Genomic DNA, 22,142 nt, shown 5'->3' with positions numbered 1-22,142 from the left:
CGAATTGCTTCGGACAATAGAACAGTTATTTTCTTTTTATTTTTTTCTTAAGCTATTTAAATTATTTATTTATTATTATTTTTTTCATCAAGCTCTTATATTGTCTTAATAATATTTGATGATCTAAAACATCGAATTTTTGTTTGCAATTTTTTAAAACATGATGCTTTTTTTCCAACGTTCGATATTTGCCAGACGGCAAAAAAATAAAACGTTAGTAAGGTTTTTTAAAAACTTAATTGATATTAAAATCTTTAAAAATAAACTTATTTTGCTGGTATATTTTTAGATCTTAAAATGCACGTTTGATTTCCTTACCAAGTTAACAAAAACCCCATAGGTATGAACAGTTTTAAAGGTCTTGTCAAAATCAAAACGAAGTTAACCAAAATACCATAGCCTTGAAGAGTTTCAAAGATTTTATTAAAATCAAAATGGACTTGTATAAAATTTAAATATTCAGAAACTGGAAAATTTTGTTTAAATAGAGATTTGGAAGTTTCGTATTTTTGTCTTCTTTATTTTACTAAATTAAAATATGACATAAACTAAATTTCAAACTGTCGCAAAATAAAATTAAAAAATGTTATTATTTTTGATAGGATACACTTAAAAAAATGAGAATTCAATAAAAAAAGTCTTTTTTGATATTTTTCCATGATTTAATTATTTCTTTAATCAACAACATTTCTAGCCATAGTTTAGTGGTTTTTTAAATCATTCGTATAATTAAATTTTCTTTAATAAATACAGATGCAATTTTGCAAACTTAAGTCTTTATTTTAGAAATTTTAGTATACTATTTTCACAAAACCAGACACTCGAACAAATAATCAAGTAACATCTTATAAAATCATTGGTTGTTGTTGCTATAGTGGCTTAAAAAGGACGTAAGTCGAGAGTATATAACGTTGTCATTGTAGTCGATTTTATTATTTCGTGTTCCAGGTAAGTTAAACTAAATATAGCTCTAAACAATCAAACGATGTGATGAAACTGAAATCTTTTCAATATACACATGAACATGATTCCCTTATTCAACAAAAACTTTAAATTTCACCACAGTCATTTTTTTAACTCACCCTGCTTCATTCATGAACCGTTTTAAATATGTATTCAAATACTCACTTTATACTCTTCTAGATGGCGCAGTTTTAAAATAGGATAGATGAAAATATTGTCGATAATGCAGTGTATAAAAAAAAATGTGTCCTAGATAAAGTGTCCTTGTTCTATGATTTCAATGAGCTGAAATATTTTATTTGAAACTCAAAAGTAGAAATCTTATTTGAAGGGTCAAAGTTGGGTTTCTAATAAGAATCACAAGATTCGAAAATACTAACTAGAATGTACCGATCAACTTCCTTTACTTGAAATATTTTTTTTTCGAAATGCCGTACCTACTTTCTAAACAAATTTTCGAAATCCAATGGATGGTAGCTGGAAGCAAAGTCTTATTGTCCCAATTCAACTTGAATCATGCCATCTGAAAATGGAATGTTTTTTAATACCTGACGCACAAAACTAACGATTTTTCACAAATAATAGTAATTTCAAATTAATTTGAAAAAAAAATTAAAACTTAATGAAGCATCAAAGAGTTGAGTTTGAATTTCAGTTTTATTTCTTGTTATTGGGCAATCATCTGTCATTATGATCTTAAACAGTTTTGGTTTTAGAGATTAAAGGTTCCAGTAGAAACGGGATGATTTAGAACTTCATTGATATGAGATGAGCCCATAAATACCAACGCTTTGCGTTCGTTTTTTAAGAGTTATAATTTTGGGAATATCAAACATATTTTTTTCGTTAACACTTAGTCTTTTTTAAGAGGAATAATTAATGAAAAATTAGCAGTTGTCGTCGTATTTAAATATTTGCGACTTTAAAGCATTCAAAAAAGCTACAAATTTAATTGCTAAAAATTAAAAAAATAGGCTGGGATGCAACCCACACTGATAACTTCCCATCCCGTCTGTCGATTTGTCTTGCTTAAAATGTTTGTTGGTTTTCGTGTTTTGTAAAAAAAGTTGTCAGTTAAATTATTCTTACAAATGTAAAAATTAACAACAATATTTTGCATATAATGAAATAGTTTGATTTCAAAACTTACTCGTATTTTAGTTAACGAGATTTTTAATCGAAAACCAATTTTAGTAGCATTTCTTAAAAGTTCTTATTTCCTATTTATACAAATACAAATTAGATAAGGGAAATTAATTTAAAGTTTATATTTCTATTATTTTTTGTAAGAAAGCTGTTAATTCGGTTTTTCTCAAAATTTTACAGAATATTGATACAAATATTTCTTATGATATTTAATTAGTTTGAAGCCATAATCTTAAAGCTTGGAAGATATTTAAGTCTAAAATCAATTTTTACCAACTTTTATTCATTTTTTGTATCTTTTTGTTATTTTTCGTAAAAAACTATCAATTTGATATTTCTCAAAATTTTACTGAATGTCGAAAATGATAGTTTTTGCAAAATAAAATAAGTTTGAAGCCAATTTCTCAAATTTTTGAAAAGATATTTGAGTCGAAAGTCAATTTATGTACCAACTTTTATTAATTTTGTGTATCTTTTTTATTTTTCGTAAACAAATTGTCAATTCGATTTTTCTCAAAATTTTACCAGATGTCAAAAACATTATTTCTCGTTGTATAAAATTATTTATTATTATTGAGATAAGACCTTTTTTCTGCGTAAAATAATCGAGGTGAAAAATATTTTTTTTTCAGTTTTTTTATTTATAAAAAAAACCTTTTGTTGGAATTTTTCCAAAAATGTACTAGTTTGGTATCACGATGCAATTATAATATACAATTTACTTTAAGTCGCTAGCTTTATTAATTCGTGAGATATTTAGGGTTAACCAAAACTTTCACCTTTTTTTAAATTGCTATGGTAAAAAAACCACCCACTTAATTTTTTGAGAGTACTTTCTGAATCTTTCTGTACAGCAAAATTAATTTGAAGTCGATATCTCTACTGGTTCTTGAGCTATAGACAACAAAAAAAGTCTCCGCGAACGTACAGACATACGTACGCATCTTTTATTTCGACTCTAAGGACCTTTTTTTTAAAACGTCAAAATTTTCAATTTGAAAAATTGGAATAATTGCAATAACTTCATACGGGAAGTTAAAAAAGTCAATAGAAAGTTAAAAATTATTTAAATATCTTGTTAATAAAACTCATGCAGCTTAAAACATCCATTTAACTTACTTTGTGTCGGTGATACCACAAAAAAAAACATAACTGCTACTTACGTGTTTCAATATTATTTTTTTTTTTGGAAAGTAATCAGCCCTTAAATTAAATTTGTTTATGTGTAGTATAAAAAAAACAAACAACCATTGATCCGTATTAATGCTAAAATAAACGATTACCTCATGATGTTCGTGTTGAATTTCTGCAAAGTCATTCATTAAATTCTAATTTAACTGTGTAAACACGATGATGTCAACCATCGACATCGACATCGATACCACGACGAATTGACAGCCGCTAATGATTTGTATCTTTTTTGTTTGTAATCTTATTGCAAAGGGTGCATAATAATTACCTATAAAGATATTACTTTGCTCCATCATCAGCTAAAAAAAAGTATCTTATTGTCTCGTTCTGGGGCAAGAGATTTGAATCTTGATGCAGCAAAACATCAAATAATGCACCGCAGGTGGCATTTACGAAACAAAATTGATTTTATAGGATTGGTATTGGTACAAGGCTTCACATTGCCTGAGACTTTTTTTTTTGTTAAAGCTTTATTAAATCGGTAAAATGTAATTATTTTAACTTTCAATTTATGTGTACATATTGTGAATGGAATTTTAAACAACGTCAATAGGCAAAGAATAAATACATACAAACAAATATTTAAGAGCTTAGAAGCTATCAATTTTAATTTAAGATACAAATTAGCCAATTAAAGAAAATGATAATTTTAATTGGAATTATTGGAAGAGGATTTTCCATAAATCCAATTATAATTCTTCAATTATAGAAATCGTTTAATTTCTAGGAATAAGCAAGTTTCTAATAGATATGTCAAGATTATATAAATCAACCTGAGGAAGAAAAGTTTCCGTTACTCATCAACCATTCAATCTTTTATACCCATGGCTTAAGAACTTTTTAAAAAATTAATTTCTATCCGAACACAAAAATGTTCACTAATTCGGTGGACATCACTTTATGGCGGAATCAAAAAATATTGGTCTACAAAATTTCAGCTATAATTAAATGCAAATTTACTGTAATGTAAACCAAAAGTGTATTTCTTAGCATGGTTTTGAATTAAGTAATTGATTTTTCTGCTAAAATAATCCAAAGTTTCAAAATGTATTTCTATAGCTAACAACACCTAATTTGTTATTCAATGCTGCTTAAATACGACTGAAGTTAGTAGATAAACTAACAAAAGTAATACTTTTTTAAGTCCAAAACTGTATCTTTTAATTTTTCTTCCTATATTTTAAATTTCAAAAGACTAATTTCGTATTGTTGAGCCTAGTGGAGAGAATAAAAGAAATGAAGAAATGTTGGTTGAGTTTGAGATTGAATGTTTTCTAAGACTTTTGCAATTTATTAAAAAAATGAAGCGTCTGCTTAAAAAAGACTAAATTTAGAGGAAAATGGTATCAAAATAATAATTTACTAATTTACGTATTTGAATTTTAGTCACATTTATATCCATTGATAATCTTAAAAAATATATAATTAGAATAGTTGTTTGTAATTGACTTTAAAATGGAAATTTTGCATTTATTGAGTTTTTAAATGTTTAATTTTATCTGAACTAACAAAATTGGTGAGTTTTCAAATAGTAGTTAAAGTCCCAGCCTGTGCCACCTTAATTTAAAAAAAATAATTTTTGCTGGTACTGCCTCTTGCGAGGAATTGACAATTCCGTTAAGAGTAATTCTTGTCGTGAAAAAGTGCTCTCTTAAATTAGCCAATCGGATTTGGCCTAAAATTGTAGGTCCTTTCCATTCCTGACAACAGTACTCGCACACAGGAATGGTTGAGAGTTGTAAGTCACTAGGCCATGGTTCACAACGGACTGTTGCGCCACACCATTTATTTATTTATTTAATTTAAAATACTATAAGTAAAAAATTTGTACTACAAAATTCTGCATTTCAAAATTCGGTATTTCAAAAGTCTGGTCAATATTTTAAAAAGGAAAAAATGTCAACTTTTTGATATTATCAACTCGATTTTTCTTTATTTTTGCAACCTATTTACAGCATTTTGAAATACAGAATTTTTAAAATCAAAATTTTTTGATAATTACCTAGGTAGGTATCATACACATTTTTCACCACCCCCACTTTAGCAAAACATTTAAAGACAGTAACTAGACTAAGACTAAGAAGGTGTTAGTTTTCAAGTTTTAAGTAAAATTTTTTGATGGAGTTATCAAAATTTTCTTTAAAATTAAACTGTATCAACCTCGAATTTCTAAAATTCTAATTCTAATTCAACATTTGTTCAGGTTTTCAAAAAATAAGTATACTAAACAAATTAAGTGCTAGTTTGTTTTCTACAGATAGTTAAAAAACAGAACTATCAAAAACACACTTTACAGTATGATGACATACAATCTATTGTTCATGCAAATTTTTTCTGTACAGAATTCTTTGTTTACATTGTTCTGAAATAAAAAATTTAAAGCATACAACATTAAGATCTTACAAAGTTCCGAAAAGCAGAATTTCAAACGACTCCCGTTTAATATAGAGATTCAGCAATAGCAAACTAAATCATACAATTATTTTTCGAATTCTACTCAAAATTTACTTTTTTAATTTCTACTTGTAATATACAAAAACCTTACATTTTTACTAGAGCGAATTAGAGGCACTTCCCGCACTGAAACCAACATGACCACAAATCAGAAAAATAGCGACATTTTCAAACTTTTTCCGTTTATTGTTCTTCTTTACCCTGAAAGAAATTTTTTTGAATACTAGAGTAAATTTAATTTAGCTAAAGGAAGGCATAAATGATGGATGTTTTAAACTTCCTTGATGATCGAGAGATATAATTTTTCAAAAAAGTAAGTTGATATACAAAATCAAAGAAGGGAAAACAACTTCCACACCTATGTACATTATTGTGATACTATTTTTCTTAGAGCTACAAACTTATTCTTGCAATTGATTTTGAAAAAGGTTTGCTTTTCTCCATAGTCTCAGCAAAAAATAGTTTTAAAACTTGAAGTTAAAAACAATCTATGAATTAAAAAAAACTTTAAAATTTTTCATTATTAGTCGCTTTTATTTTCTTTTAGTAATCTACATCCTGTCAATTTTTAGTTTTTGAAAAAAAATTGTACACAAGTTAATCAACTTTGTCTTCTAATTGTTCGTCAACTAGTTTTGTTTCTGGACAAAAAGAATTGTAGATCCTTTAATTCCTAGGTGCTTATATTTATGACGTTTGTCTTACAAATTATCCGTGTTTTCGACTTGAGGTCTGAACGCAACATATCAAAATATCGACAAAAAAGCGAAGATAGCTATTTTTTCTAGATATTGTTGAGTATTTTACACTGATGAGCTAATTTCTTTACGTAAGGAAGGCTTCTGGAGTTGAATTCACAATTCCTCATAAGTTAGATCAATAAATATTGAAGAATTTGTTTTAGATGAGTTAAAACTTCATAAGTGTCTTTACTCTGGCACTGAAGCTAACAATCATCAAATATTTTTGATTTATATAAGAACTTATTGCAAACTAAATACTGTGATGCCGGGCACTTAAATCTAGCACCCGGTCTTAATTTTAACCAGATATAAGTGCATTTAAACAATTCAAATAAAAATAAATGGTCGTCAAGGTTTTCAAGATTTGTAAAAATCTTTAAGTTCTAAGTTTTCGAATTTAAGTAATAAAAGTATTTCAAACTTATTTATGATTTTTCTCTATGTACTTGAAGCTTCTAACGCTATTTATTTCTATACTGAATATATTTATGTTGGTCAGACTTATAACTCTGACAATTTTCAAACGAATAACTTGGCATTTTAAATATATGTATGCATGTTCAAAAATAAATTTTCTTTGGAAATGTGTAGTACATTTGAGTATTGCATATAAGGGCTGGAAACTCAACGAGACGCCACGAAATTTTTGGTAATTTCGTCTCGGTCTCGTCAAAATCGAAAAATTTAAAACCTTGTCTCGATATTGGAATCGGTCTCGTCAAGGACGGATCCAGACTTCTAATCAGGGCGGGGGGATTATATCACACACTTAGATGAGTTTTTACTCACCGCTTAAAAAATGCTCTTTAATGTTTTGTAAAGGAGGCTCAACAAATGTTAATAACATAATGTGTATCTTAACCTTACGTTTACACATTTCAAGGGCTAAAGTGACCACTTTAGTTATCAAATTATCATAGAATAAAATGAGAGAAGATCTGATATGAAGAATTATCGTGCTTTTTTGACGTAGTTTTTTTTAACTTAATTTTCGGGAGTCTATTATTGCTATCTGTCTGCTCAAGGGCGGATCCAGACTTTTCGTCAGGGGGGGGGGGGGGGTCACACTTAGATGAGTTTTTACACACCGATTAAAAATGTTCTTTAATGTTTTGTAAAGGATGCTAACAAAATTTAATAATTGCTAAAATGACAACTTTAGTATCAAAATATTTAGAACACTGTTGTCCAGCAAGTTTTGGTCCAACTATTTAATTTGGATGACTTATATGAAAACATTGCAAGATTCGAACAGTTGTCTAAATATGCCATATTTAAAAGCTTAAATACAATAGCTTAGAATGTTTTGGTGCATTTTGCGCATAAATGTAGGAAATTGTTTTGAAACGTTGCTTTTTAAAAAAAACAAAACACACTTTTCTTTTTTTCATTTCTATTAATGCGAAGAAATCTGCAAAAATTAAAAAATCCAGAAAATTAGAGAGGATCTGATATGTAAAAATGTCGGGCTTTTTTTGACGTAGTTTTTTCGAAATCTATTTCCGGGAGTCTTTTATTATTATCGTTATTAATCGAGCTTACTCGTATTTGGATCTTATAAAGGCGTCAAGAAAACTTAAAAATTGTAGAGACAAAAAGGTTTGTTTCTTGAATTTAAGGAAATAGTTGTATTTAAGAACATGATTTGGGAAGAAAAGTTTTGTGGTACTCACAAATTACACCTTTCAAAGCTTTTATATCAATAGATATAAAACGTTTATTATGTTTTTCACTTTGCTATCAGTTTAACAAAAGTGAGACTTGATTTTTTGGGACATTTGTATTATTGAAATTCGTGTTTAAATCTCAGTTCTAGAGCATACAAAGCAAATTCACTTCCAAGGTATATTTATTTAATTTTTTAAGATCTTTTGTATTGAACAGAAAACCAATTTTGAAAGAAATGAAATGCACGACTGGGTCGCAAGAGCTTGACAATTTCTTCCAAAAAGTCTGTTTAAAAATATTGCTAATATTTTAAGATTTAAAAATGTACCACCAAAATAAGTTCTTCTCAAAAGTTTAAATGCCATTTTCTGGTCGAAAAATCTAGATCAACCTATTTTTTTTCGGAAATCATTTTAAATTTTGTGTTAAAAATATTTTCGGTATAGGCACTAAATAAAAAGCTTTTAAATATATGAACATTTTACATTTAAATTTCTTAAAAAAATGTTGTCCCCTTTCTGAGATATCGAGTTTTGTAAACAAAATTAGTATTTTATTAAAAATAAAAAAATACATTTTTGATCATAACAAATCATCATCAATTTGATCATTGACAAGAGCTTGCACAGAAAAAGAAGAATTTTGAAATCGTTCCATTAGTTCTTGAGAACAAAATAAAGATCTTTTTGAGGTGTACCCTTCTGGAGCAATACGAAAATATGCTTTTCTTGTAGAAAGAAGCCAAATTAAGAAAACATAATTTTGAGAAAGTTTTAGAAAAATCACATATTTGAACCAAAAAATTTGTGTGGGGACTGCTGTTATGCTTTGTATTAATAAAATGATAAAAACGCCTTACACTTGTCATATGAAAATCTTAAATTCAATCAACACAATTGTTTGAACTGTAGGGGCCAGGAAAGACAGACAGACGGAAGGAATCGAGGTACCCACTTTTTTCGACTTCTCTACCGTCGTAATATCATATTCGATTAAAAACTCTAGTTTGAAATAAATAATCACTATTTATGTGTGTCAACAAAATTTAAAATTTAATAAAATTGAAGGCTAGTTTAAGGAATTCAAAGGCAACTTAATATACAATTGATGATCTCTTATTCAAGGTTTCTTCTTAAGAACCTGAATATTTTCTCTTTTTTTTAGAACCAATTTTTATGAAAATAATTTAAAGCATGACTAAAGTTTTTTCTAGTTCAAAATCAAAATTTGAGTTGTTTTTGACAGCAAACCACTTTTTGGTGAATGTGGTCAAATTACTAACAAATCCTTAAATGAAGTCTTTACTTATACAACTTAAATGTATAAGCTTTATGGCTCATATGACCCCCAATTCTGGATCGTCCATTGGTCAAAAGTTGATGAATTTGTGCTGTGTTTTTGGAGTAGGGCTAAATAGTGATTCATATTATGTTTTTGGTCCAATCTTTACCTAAAAGTAGTTCTCTTAGCAACAAAGTTTAAGGAAGTAAAATACAAATTTTGTTTTCATATATGTATGTACCTACCTACGAAAAAAATAAAGATATTCAAAATATAAAGGGGGTCAAATCCACTAACCCAAAATAATTAGTTTCGAATTGAGGGGGGTGGGGTCATGACCCCAACGGCCCCCACAACAGCTTATGGGTTGGCATACATGCAGTTAATTATTTTTTGATGTATACCTACACACAAATCATCCTTTTCTGGGTAACAATTCAAAATTCAAATTTTTAGAAGTTTCTTTATGCATTGAAGCCATTTTGTTGGTTATATAGTAGGTATATCCTAAAATAAAACGTTGTAATTTAAACAATTCAAATCCATGCTTATAGTTTTGAACGTTTTTATACCCAAATATTATTTGGTTTCATTTAACCAATCGTCTAGGTAATCTCGATCTCTTTTAACTGAGTCTCGTCTTAATCTTGTCACAAAAGCTTCAGAAGTTGTTTAAATATGAATAATATTACTAAGTAAATCTAATTTATTTCATCAATTATTACTTTTGTTTTAAAAAGAGGCGTTCGAAACTAGGTACCTGCCTACTTAATTAAAAACAACATTAACTTCAACTCATTTAAAAAGTAAAAAACATGGAACTAAGTAGGAGCTACGTTCACTACTTACAAACGACTTTCCTACCATAATGTTTGCCATAATTATAATAAATTTAATTAATTTCAAGCAAATAATATCCAATCATCTATCCATAAGTAAAAAATTGAATTTGTATCTTTAACTGACTGAAATTTTCATTTGCGTATTGTTGGTTAATAAAATAAATTTTTCTATATTTATTAGGTGCCTAACCTACAATGAACGTATCAATATAAAAACATCGCATCTTTCTCACTCAGCTCAATCAAAACATTTGTTACTCACAAAAATCTGTTCCCATTAAAACTCTCCTCATTTCTCCTTCGCATTCTTCACAATTGAGTAACTTAACCAAATTCTAATTCCACTCATTCTATGTTTAACTTTAGTACAAAATCCATCAAAATAACTCAATTCTATTGAAAACAGTTTCATAGCTTCAACCATCCACCGGTAGATGTCGCCGCATTCTATGTTATATCTCCCCTTAAAAACAAAACAAAAAGGGCGGAGCTCTTTTTTATTTATGAGTAACAACGCCAAAACATCGCCACAAACATAGCATCATAAGAATTAACATTATTTTTCGCCTATCTCAACATATCTCAACGGGCGGTGACAATTTCTCATCCCCTTTTTACCAACCATTTTTCTAGAAAAAAAAAAGTTCATGGGACATTTTCCTACCCCTAAGTGGATTTTGCGCATCCGGAAATTAAGAGAGATGTAATTCCATCTCCTTCATACACACTGGCGAATGATTTGAAATTTCATCAAGGGGCAAAGCGGAAACACTCTCATAGTCGACGAACTCAGTTTCCTTGAGAATTTCACTCGGAGTTGTTCAGTGCAGTGCATATTGCGATGGCGATGTGTGCCTCACTCACTTCACTCATCGTTTTCACTGTAGTGAGATATTTACAACGGTTAATGGGGATTTTCTATGCATAAAAGTAAAAGAGCTTCTCCGGGAGCGGTGTGTAAAAGTTGGTTTTGGTGGCGGGGTAGTGCTGTATGGCGGAATTATTTCGCGAGTGAGTAGGGGGCGGCTTTTTTCAGTGTGAATTTTTTTGCATTAAAAACAGGGGAGTCTCGCTCGGTTAAGCGAGCGAGAGTAGCGAGTGTGTAACAAGGTGTGAGTGACTCTTACGCGATGTTAATTTTTTTTTTAAAGAATCTATGGAAATGCCGCGGGTTGCGCTGCTAGGAATAGGAAACAGTTTTTAAAATTTTGTTTGTGGTAAACTGTGAAACTCGTGGAAAGTGGAATGTGGAGAGTAAATATAGTACCGTCACGACAAGTCAATTGCAACAACACGAAATGTTTCTAATGTGTGTGCGAGAGTGTTTTAAAGTGTCAGTGGGGAGAAGGGAGGAAATTGTATACGATTTTTTTTCTGTAAAATAAAAATGGCACCATGGTTTGAAGAGGGGGTGCATTTTTGCACGTTTTTTTTTTTATATTTCTGGCCGTAGTCTTCGTGGAAGTCGTCGTATCGTTGCGTTGTGGGGTGGGAAGAAATGGCATGGTCGACAACACAAGGTACGCAAGCGCCTCCAAGAGGCGGAGTTTTTTTTAAGTTTTTTTTCCTTCAAATAAAAAAGTTTATTTTATAGATAGGTAGGTAGGTATAACGTACTTATAGGTGCCTATTCTATTTGTTGGCCGCTATATCCCTTAACTCAGGCCATATTGGCGATTTCCACATTTCCACCCTCGGAAGAAGAAAATACATCGCAGCAGCAGCAAGCATGTTAGCTGTTGCTATTAGGCAAGGGGTTGAGGGGTTGAGAAGGGCGGGTGGTGTTGAGGGTCGTTTTTTATTTTTTTTTAATTTTTGAGTTTTTATTTAGACTTCTTTACAAGTGGAATGAGGGTGGAAATTAAATGTCTGCAAGACAAACCAGCCATCTCTGTTACTCCTTCAGCGGCAAGAATCCTTACCTCCGTCCTCGGTCGGCTTTGGCTTGGGATGCATTATACACACCCCTCTACTACCCCTATTCCATCATATATGAACTTTACTGTACTTGTGCATGCATTATTTTCGCAATGGAATGATGGCGTGTGGAAAGAGTGTAAGTAGGTTTGTTGGCCCACCGACCACCACCGACAACCACCATCGGAGCCAGCCGGAGATGGCCTTCAATGCGGAGTGAAGGTGGTTCTCGATAATGATGGGGTTTTTTTTATGTGTGCGTTGGTGGTGGTATAATCATGTACCTCCATAGAGTAGTGTGTGTTTTTGTGTGTTGCTTCGCCAGTTCAGTTCATATGATTTATCAGTGCAAGAGACTCCTTGGGTTATCCTGTTGTCAAGTCTCAGCCAGTTTCTAGTCGACAGCCGGTCTACGCAGTAGTTTTTTCTCCGTTACACCATAATTTATAGACAAAAATTAGTCACACAATTTTATTATATTAGATTGTCACACACAAGAGTCACACAAACAACACAAAAATATATAAATATCTATAAAATATAAAGAAAAGTAAAAACACAGGTGAATGACAGTTTAAATAGGATTTGTTTGATACGACTGTCCGAGGATATAATTAATTTTGAAAAAATCGTCGCGGAATTATTAACTACGAACTTTTTGTATAAATCTTTACGCTGCATTACAGTCCGCCAAAAAAGTTATATCCTTGCTATAAATTCAAAGAGAATAAAAGAGTATCTATAAAGTACAGAAGTTAAAGAGGATGTTAACTGTTTTTTTTTATTCTTAATTTCTCATCTCACATTTTGACGGATTTTTGAGAGAAAAGAGCGAAAGTTAATAGCTACCTATGCCTCTATCAGTGGAAGACCTTAATGCTAATAAGCTCAAATTTTTAGAATCACATCCGTTTGGCTGGCAGAACGTTTCGGTTGGAAGTGCGCGTTCCAATAAAAAATATCTAAATGATTTAAAAAAATAAAAACATCACAAAATTCAAGTTCGTTTTTATTTAAAAAGGTATGCCTTACCTCAAGGTGTACTCAATATGGATATAAAATGAAGTGAACAAGTGCACATTGAAACATGTTGTTCCAAAGTTATACCTTCCAGTGACAGTGAAACACTATTTTACAATCCTTAAGTGGCGCCCAAGAGAAAATTAAAAAAAAAATCAAATAGAAAAATGTAAGTTTCAATAATTCAATTCTTAATAATTTTATTTAATTTTTTTGGATGTTTGATATATAAATATATATCTACCTGTGTGTGTGTTTGTTCCTTTTTTGTATGAATTTAAAAATAAACACACTGAAGAAAAAAAAATATATTTATGTTCGTTCCTTTGGTGACCTATTTAACGTGATGTTGATTCCCGCAAGTTCTTCCCAAGATTCTCAACGATCTCGATCGTGATTTCTTGCTTAAGGTAGAGAGATAGGTATAAAGATCAGATACAGATAGGTTTAAAAAAGGGGAAGATATTATATCTTCCATCAAAAATAAGGTAGATAAGAAGGAAGGGAACAACATATAAGGTTATGTTCAAAAGGAAAGGAATAATTAAGGGTTTGTCAATCTTATGAGTTTTTTTGTATGAGACTTTAAACTGTAAGGAACAAAGAAACCCTTGAGGAATTTTTAAAAATAAATCCTAAGCGAGTGAGATGTTCAGAAAAAAATAAGACCGATACGTTTTCATAACAATTAAATTCTCATTTTGGAATCTTCTTGGATTCATAAGCAAACTTAGTTTACGAAGTTTCTTATTGGGAAATTAGTTTTTAAAACACAAACAGCTTAAACAATTTAAACTAAGTTCGAAATTTCTGCAAAGTGTCTAATTTTGTTGTGCCTTTCCGAATCGAACTTCCTCCTCCGAAATAAGGTAATCTGCACCAAGTCTTCTTTAATACGTTTCTACTAACATTTTTGCGATATAGTTGATTAAGAAATGATCAACATTTTTCGAATTATTATCAATTTAAAAGTATTTCAGCAAATTAACTTACAACCTCAATAAATTTTCAACATGTTTCCATTTTTAGAATCTTGTTTTTAATTCAAGAAATATAATCTTTATTTGTAAAGAAGTTTTATGCAACTCTTAACGAAGTTAAAACTTCTATAGAGAGCTTATTTTATTAAATAATCTATCATAAGGCGTATATTATCAATAATTGGTGTTTATTTTGTATATTGAATTCTTCTAACTTTCTTTCGTTCAACAATATCTTAAAACATTTCAACAAAAATGTTGAAACATCGACAAATTTTTTTGTAGCACACTAAAGAAGTTGCAATATTTTATTGAAAAAGAACTCCAAGGACTAAATATCATTAATTAACTAGAGAAAATATAATTTTTTATTAATATTAAAATTAATAAACAAATTCGTTGTCTTCAAGTAAGATTCATTATCCCAATAAAAAATTTAATTGAAAACTATTTTTGTAGTTTTAATGAAATCTTACGTTTGCAGAGCCAGGAATAGAAGGCTTTTAACCAAATTTTCTCGCAGAGAGAAATCCATTTCACAAATGAACAATTTTAATGAAATCAATTTTCATGATTTTAATGAAATATTTCTTAATATTTCCGCGTTTTCTTAATGAAAGAAAAATTATTTTATCAATAAAAAAACTTATTTTATAGCTAAACGCATTTTATCATTGAAACAAATCTTTTTATCAATGAAAACATTATTTTTTTTTAATGAACAAATTAATTATATCCATGAATAATTTCATTCAAAACAATTTTCGTAGTTTTATTGAAATTTATAGTTTGCAAAATAATAGGAATGCAATTTCCATACTTCCTTAATTCAATATTCGTTGTACCTACGAAATTTCATGAAACATTATTTTCGTAATTTCAATGAAAGTTTTCGTCTGCAGAAAAAAAAAATTATCATTCTTTTGCGTTGTAAATTGTTTATAATTAGAAGATATTCTAGGTAAAGCACATTTTCAAAATGTATATTTATGCAACTTCTTTTTAAAAACAAATAACAGATTATCTGTTTTTGTACGACTTGTGTTCTTAAAGTGATGTTCATCCCAAAATTAAATCACTTCTCGAACAACAACTAAAATTACCAATTTCAAACCAGTTCGAACATTACTGTGTTTTATTATCCTCCTATACCAAAGTAAAGTCTCATAATTGCTACCTTTTTTGTATAGGCCTTTTCTTATTTCCAATAACAAACCTTTTCAATAGCTCCATAAAATTAGCAGTTACACGTATCAAAAAGCACCACACTGCAATTTTTTCTCCAAACAAAAAAACTCCCATCTCCCAAGTGACCCTATTAAATCCCGTAATTTACGTAAAACTAAATCATTTTTGAATTAAGACCAAAAAGCCAAAACAAAAAAAAGGAAGACAATCTCAAAAAAACATCAGACCATCATTCAGAGCTCTGAATTACACATAATTGCCTGATGCCTGATTCCTTTTTACGTACGAGATATATACTCAGAGCCTTTTATATACGCAAAAGAATTCCAATAGAACGCAAAAAAAAAAAAAAAAATACCAACCAAAACCCATCGAAAACCATTAAAGGGTCAGTTGCGCCAGGCAAGTCCATCATCATCATCAGAAGCAGCAGTAAAAGAGCAACAGCCATCATCAGCAAAGAGTCTAAGGCAGAGTCAGAGTCAGATATCCCCCCACATCAAATAAAGGAAACACAACGCTTAAAACTTTCTCTTTCCGGCAAAAAGAAGTAATTGTTGTTGACAAACTCATTGCTTCCCAAGTGGCCCAATTTCCAGAGAAGCCTCAAAATATAATACACCAACAACAACAACAACCACCGCCACCATCATCGTCTTCGTCATCACAGCCAAACAAAACAACATCCAGGAAGAGCAAAAAAAGATTGCAGTGCGGTTAGGTTCGGCGCGGTCGGGGGCGAGACGCGGCGACTTAATGCTTGCGATTCCTGCCCCCTTTTTGGGTTGATTATTACAGTGCGATTATTTTTGCTGCTGTACCGACACATATATATAACAAACTACCTTACCTAACTGCTGCTGCAAGTCCTTTCCGATTGCGACTTATGACGATGTCCAGGTAGAGGGACCAAAGTAGAGTAGAGGTCTGCTGCAGGTTGTGAAGCAATAAAGGCTATCTCTGATTTCCCCGAGAGCTCTTATATGTACCTACGTCTTTGATTTAATTCTTTTCGTATTATTATTTTTTTGTTGTTATTGTTGTTGCCTTACTTTGGTTTCTGGAGCATCAAGATGGTTTTGAGTTGCGTCCGTTTGCTCCCAATATCCCGCAAGTAAACAGGTAAATCGCGAGAAATCTTATTTCGCGAAGGAATAAACGAATAAAAACAACATTTGTAAGAAACCCGTTTGCTTCTTCTTTCTTCTTCTTCTTCATCTTTGGGGTTTTATGTCGAACGATTTTTTACTTTTTTTTTTTTGAAGGTTTGAGATTTTTCGTTTTGTTTGCCTTGAAGGATTTTATGGTATCTTAACACTGAAGGACTTCTTTTTGCGAAATCAAAACAACAAAACTTTTTTTTCTTTTTATTTCTTTTTTTTTTTTTTAATTCAATGATGCACCACAAAAATGATGGTTGTAAAACATTTTATAACGTTGGATAGTGGTGTGTGACGAAATGGCCAGAACAAACGAGTTGGTCATTTATTTTAAGTAAAGGAACCATCAAGTATTTTGTAGAAGACCAAAAAAAGGAGTAGGTATTTTATTCCGTTCGTTGAAAATTCACCACAAAAAAAAGAAGAAGTCTGAAAAGAATTTAAGTCGACTTTTCTGGAGGTGTATATATGGCAACCCAAAAAAGGTGGACATATAAACAAGATTGTACTCTGTGCTACTCTACTCTATACCTAAAAGACCACAAGACTATCGACAAAAACAACAACCACCGAAAATAAAAACAAAATCGAACAAAGACTTAAAAAAAGACCAAAAATTCAAAAAAAAATCACACACAAAACCAAACAACAACTGACCATAAAAAGAGAACCTCTCAAGTTGAGTGTCCTCAGGACTGCGAGTCCTCAGGTCTTTGGGAGGCTTTTTATAGCCATATAAAAGGTTTTTTTTTGGTTTTTACGGTTTATTTTTTAACCTAAACTATAAAAGTGGGTTCGTCGTTTTTCGATCTTTGCTGAGCTTATCCGCAAAAAACCTATAAAATACAATGTTGCATTTGATATGGTGCGCCGAGAGTCGACATCATCAAAATATCGACATATCGACCCGCACAAGAAATCGAGTATATATCCGTCTTGAATAATGATTAAAAAAAAGGTTCTGCCACTTTGTGTGAGGTTATAATGTTTTCTATATCTTTTTTCTTGTTGACTTTTTTATTTTTTGTTTACCAATCAACGAATATCAGCTACCGAATTCAATTCGAAAACATCAAAATACTGAAAACGAAGAAGAAAAAGAAGTTGAAACAAAAACAATCTACACGTTTTGGTGTTTTGATTTTATTGCGCAAATCGTGGTTTCAGATAGAGTTAAATAAAATGGTTTGAGATTTAATTCGAAAATTATTAAGTGGATCTCGTTTCTTTTTGAAAAATTGGAGACACAAGAAGTTTTTTAAATTTTTGTATTCAAAATCTGAACTTTTCTTTGGGGTCTTTGAAAATACAAGAAAATTGAAACTTAGGAACTCTGGCTTCAAATTTTCCTAATAAACTTTAGAAAATTCTGGTAGTAACCAATATCCAAATCCTTCATAAGGCTTCTATTAAATGTTTTCTCAGAATTTTTAGAGACAGAAACACAGCTTCATAAGACTGGTTCATAAAATGGTATATAAAATTATTAATTTATTTTTAGTGCTTAAATTCATATGGATATAAAAATTTAAAACAATTATAAGCTCGTCCAATGTCCTGAATTAATCAAATTAAACTTTATACGTTTGTTGGTCTAATTAATTTATATTAATTGCCTATACCTTTATTCATCGAGTATGATATTCGACCTCAAATGCAGTACATTTTTTATTACGTAAATCAATCACTGTCTAATAAATTTTATTTTTGTGTACAAAATTACACATTAAACTATTTATAATCAAGTTAGAAATAAAAACTTGTCACACCAATAAATATCGTTAAAAGTGAATAAAGAATTGTAGATTGTAAAAGTTGTAAAACATCTATAACCTAAGTAAATAAAATTGAGAATTACTTCCATTTTAAAGTAATGGACTTTAGGATAGGCTTTTAGCTATTTGTTTATTGTTCAATTTATATTTTTACCTACATTTAATTTGAAAAACCAACTTAAAGTAGAAAAGCACATAAAAAGTAAATTTTATATAAATGATACGAATACTTGTTAAGCTAGTTTTTGAGCGTGCCGTAGACAGATATAATATATTCATTTTATTAATAATATAATTTATAATAAAAATTAATAAGAAAATGTATATGATGCAGAAATGAAAAGACAGTCGTACAACTTGTAGTATAAAACGCTTTTAAAATGTTTAATTTATGGCACAAAGCTCGCAAAATAATGATGGTTATATAAATAAATTTTAAGAAGCTGACAAAAATTTAATTTTCGATAATAATAATAGTAAATCACCTCCAAGTAGACACCATTAACCATGGTTTCTCTTAAGGAAAGTTAAAAACTTTCAATCTATAGAATTACTAGAATTAGAAGAAAATCATTTAAGAAACTACTAAAAACTTTTAAATCGAATGGAATGCAAATTACTAAGGAATTAATTAATTAATTTCTTTAAGAGTTTAACATTTTGAATTCTTTAAATTTCACAACAACTTCAAATCTAGTAAAATAATCTTCAGCCACACGATTAGTTGCTTCAAAAAACTGAACGAACTAATGTGACGCTTTGATTTGGCTTCTAAAAAAATTTAAATTTAATGTGTTTTTTCTCTTATAACTAACAACAAATTAAATATGAATTATAATTGATGTTTTAATTCATATTTTCAATTCGAAAAAACACCAAAACAACTGAAATAATAGATGAAAAATAAAATAAAAAAGTGTTGGCACTAAATGGCTACCTTGAGTGCATCCATAATAAAGATATAATTATCATATTAAGGTTGATCAGATCTGTTCCCAACGAATTTTTGGTATAATCCAGTGATTTGTGTTTTCATTTTGTGACAAGAAAATTTGTCATTTTAATTAAAGAAACAAAAATAAATAAGTTAAAAACAACAATTATTGTTTTTAGAATTAATACCTTAATAAATGTCTGATATTTGAATTTTGATTTATTTTTATAAGAAACGGAATAGATTTTAAAATGAAACAAAGTTTTAACCTTTTTAGGGAACGGGATCTGATGATATAACCTCAAACTTCATATATTTGAGTTTAACATATGTTCTACTTTTTAATCTACGTAAACTCTCACTTGAGAGCTCATTGTATATTTAAGCTTCTCAAGTTTCGTTTCAGCAAATTGGCCTCAATGACTTTGTCGATAGTTAAACTTCCAATCGAAAATCTAGTATTTTTTATTTTCAAACACGAAGTTAGCAAAAATTGCAAATGAAGAGAGCTAGATAGAAAAATATTACGATTTTTTCAAGTAAATAAATCAGAAGGATATCAATTTAGCAGACTTATTTCAATTGGTGTAAGAATTAAAATTGACTTGAAATTTTTTATCTTAGTGATTCATAGATTTGAACATTTTTGAAATTTGGTGATTTATAGTTTTCTATATTTCAAATTTCATCCTTTTAAAATTGAAAACCTTGCCTACATGAAAAAATAAAGTGATTTCATCTTTAAGCATTTTACTATTATTTCGTTGAGCTGCAATATTTTACACAGAAATTATCTTAAAACCAAATTTTCACTAAAATTTTCAGTTAATATTTCTGGATATTGTTAAGATTTTTTGAATGGTTTGTTTTTCAATAAAAATATTGGACATATTTTTTTATACTAGAAAGATGAAGAGTAAATAAATATTTAAAAAACTGGGTAGGACGCTCCTTACATTATCATGGCTTCATGTAATCTATTATAATTTTATAAAGATGAAGAGTTTGTTTGTTTTGCTTGCTTGTTTGTTTGGACGCGCTTATCTTAGGAACTCCTAGCACGATATGAAAAACTCTTTCAAAGCTAAATAGCACATTTGTTGAGAATGCTATAGGAACTGCTTGCGCTGCGGAAACTGTTAAAATTTTGCTAAAATAATGTAGGAACCAATTGTTTCCCTTTTAATAGTTTAAAAAAAAAACAACCGCAACCTCACTTATGCCTTTCTTTTAAAGTTGGGACATTATAACCTTTTAAATTAAATTTGTTGTTGCTAGGACGCAGCTATTTTCTTATAACTAGCTAGTTCAATAGTTCAAAAAAGTCTATTTTGAAAAAAATATTTTGTTTTAGCAGGATCATGCTGAAAAAAATAAATTTCAATTATTTTTTACTCTGATTTTTGATAAAATACTATTTATCAGGTATCATTTCGTTCGAAATTTAACGAAATTCAAATTTATTTAAAATCGAAACATTGGCCTAGTTCTTGAATCTTGTTTAAAATCTTGATTTTAACTCAAAAATAAATTTCGTTCATGTGAAATTCATTCATAAGGACCTAACAGTTTTAAAAATTCCGAAGCAACAAAAATGTTTAAGTACAAATATATACCTTTTGAATCTGATGATAAAGCTGAAAACCTTTGTTGAATATTTTTCCCAGTGACATACGTAATTCATTAAAATCCCTGTCCTCTTGCAAAAATGAAATCTTACTCAAAACAAAATTCCTGTCTACGTCTATCAACCTCAACTTTCCAGCACAAAACCTGCATATCTAACACATTCTAGGTTTTTTAGGTATGTACATCTTCTTCTTTGAAGCAACAAGCAAAATTATAAAAATAGGTATAATAAAATTAAAATTAAAATCGTATTTAATTTTCATCTTGTCTGTTTTTAACAAATCATAACCAGAAACTTTTCTAACAAACATGTAGTATAGGTAGGTACCTAGAAATTATATAGTTCCACATTAAGCAGTCTGTAAAAATTAAAAGGAACAAAAAATAAAACTAAAACTAAAACCAACAAAAATATTCATAACACACATAAGGTTGACCATATCAAATTTTCATAAAACCACATCCATGTTCCAACCATATCCATCCATCCATTCATTTCTATACCACATTTGAATGTATATGGGTACCTTCATATATAATATCTTTAAGATACATATATTTTTAACCAAGTAGTTATTCTCAATATTATCAACTTCGTTTCACTTTAACATGAAAACATCATCATTATCATCATCATCTCCAAAAACCAACCGCATCCCCCAATATTTTTAACCACAAAAACCCTAAAAACGAACAATATATATATAAAAGGATACCCTATACCAAGACCCCAGACCCCAGACTACCATACCTCTATATAGCACTTTAGACTCTCACACAATTATTCAATTTATATCTATCTATAGAAAAGTCACACCATATATCTCTCATCATTCTCTTCTTTTTTTTGTTGGGGGGATGGGGGTTGGGTAAAAAGTTTTCAAAATACTCTTAAAATAAATCATTTTATGTCAAACATATTAGAGAATCAAGGGATGAATACTTTATTTTCAATTTTCAACACAGAAGATTTCTCGTCTCCCCCTTCTCAGAGCATGCCTACCTTTAAGCCTTGGGAGTTCTCACAACACAACCACCTCTCACTCCCTATCTCTGTTTTTCAGTACTTCCTTTCTTTTGTGTAGGTATTAAAAACCCCATTATCGGCACATTACAAAAGCTATTATAAAGTTATACAATGTTTTTAAAATTAGCCCTGACCTTCAAACCGCATCAAATGACCAAACATTCTCATTCTCATAAGATAGATAAATATCTATCTCTACAAGTACAAAAGATACAATGTCATTT

This window comes from Eupeodes corollae, chromosome 2 (assembly GCF_945859685.1).
Source record: "Eupeodes corollae chromosome 2, idEupCoro1.1, whole genome shotgun sequence".
Classification (NCBI taxonomy): Eukaryota; Metazoa; Arthropoda; class Insecta; order Diptera; family Syrphidae; genus Eupeodes; species Eupeodes corollae.
This window is presented reverse-complemented; position numbering follows the sequence as displayed.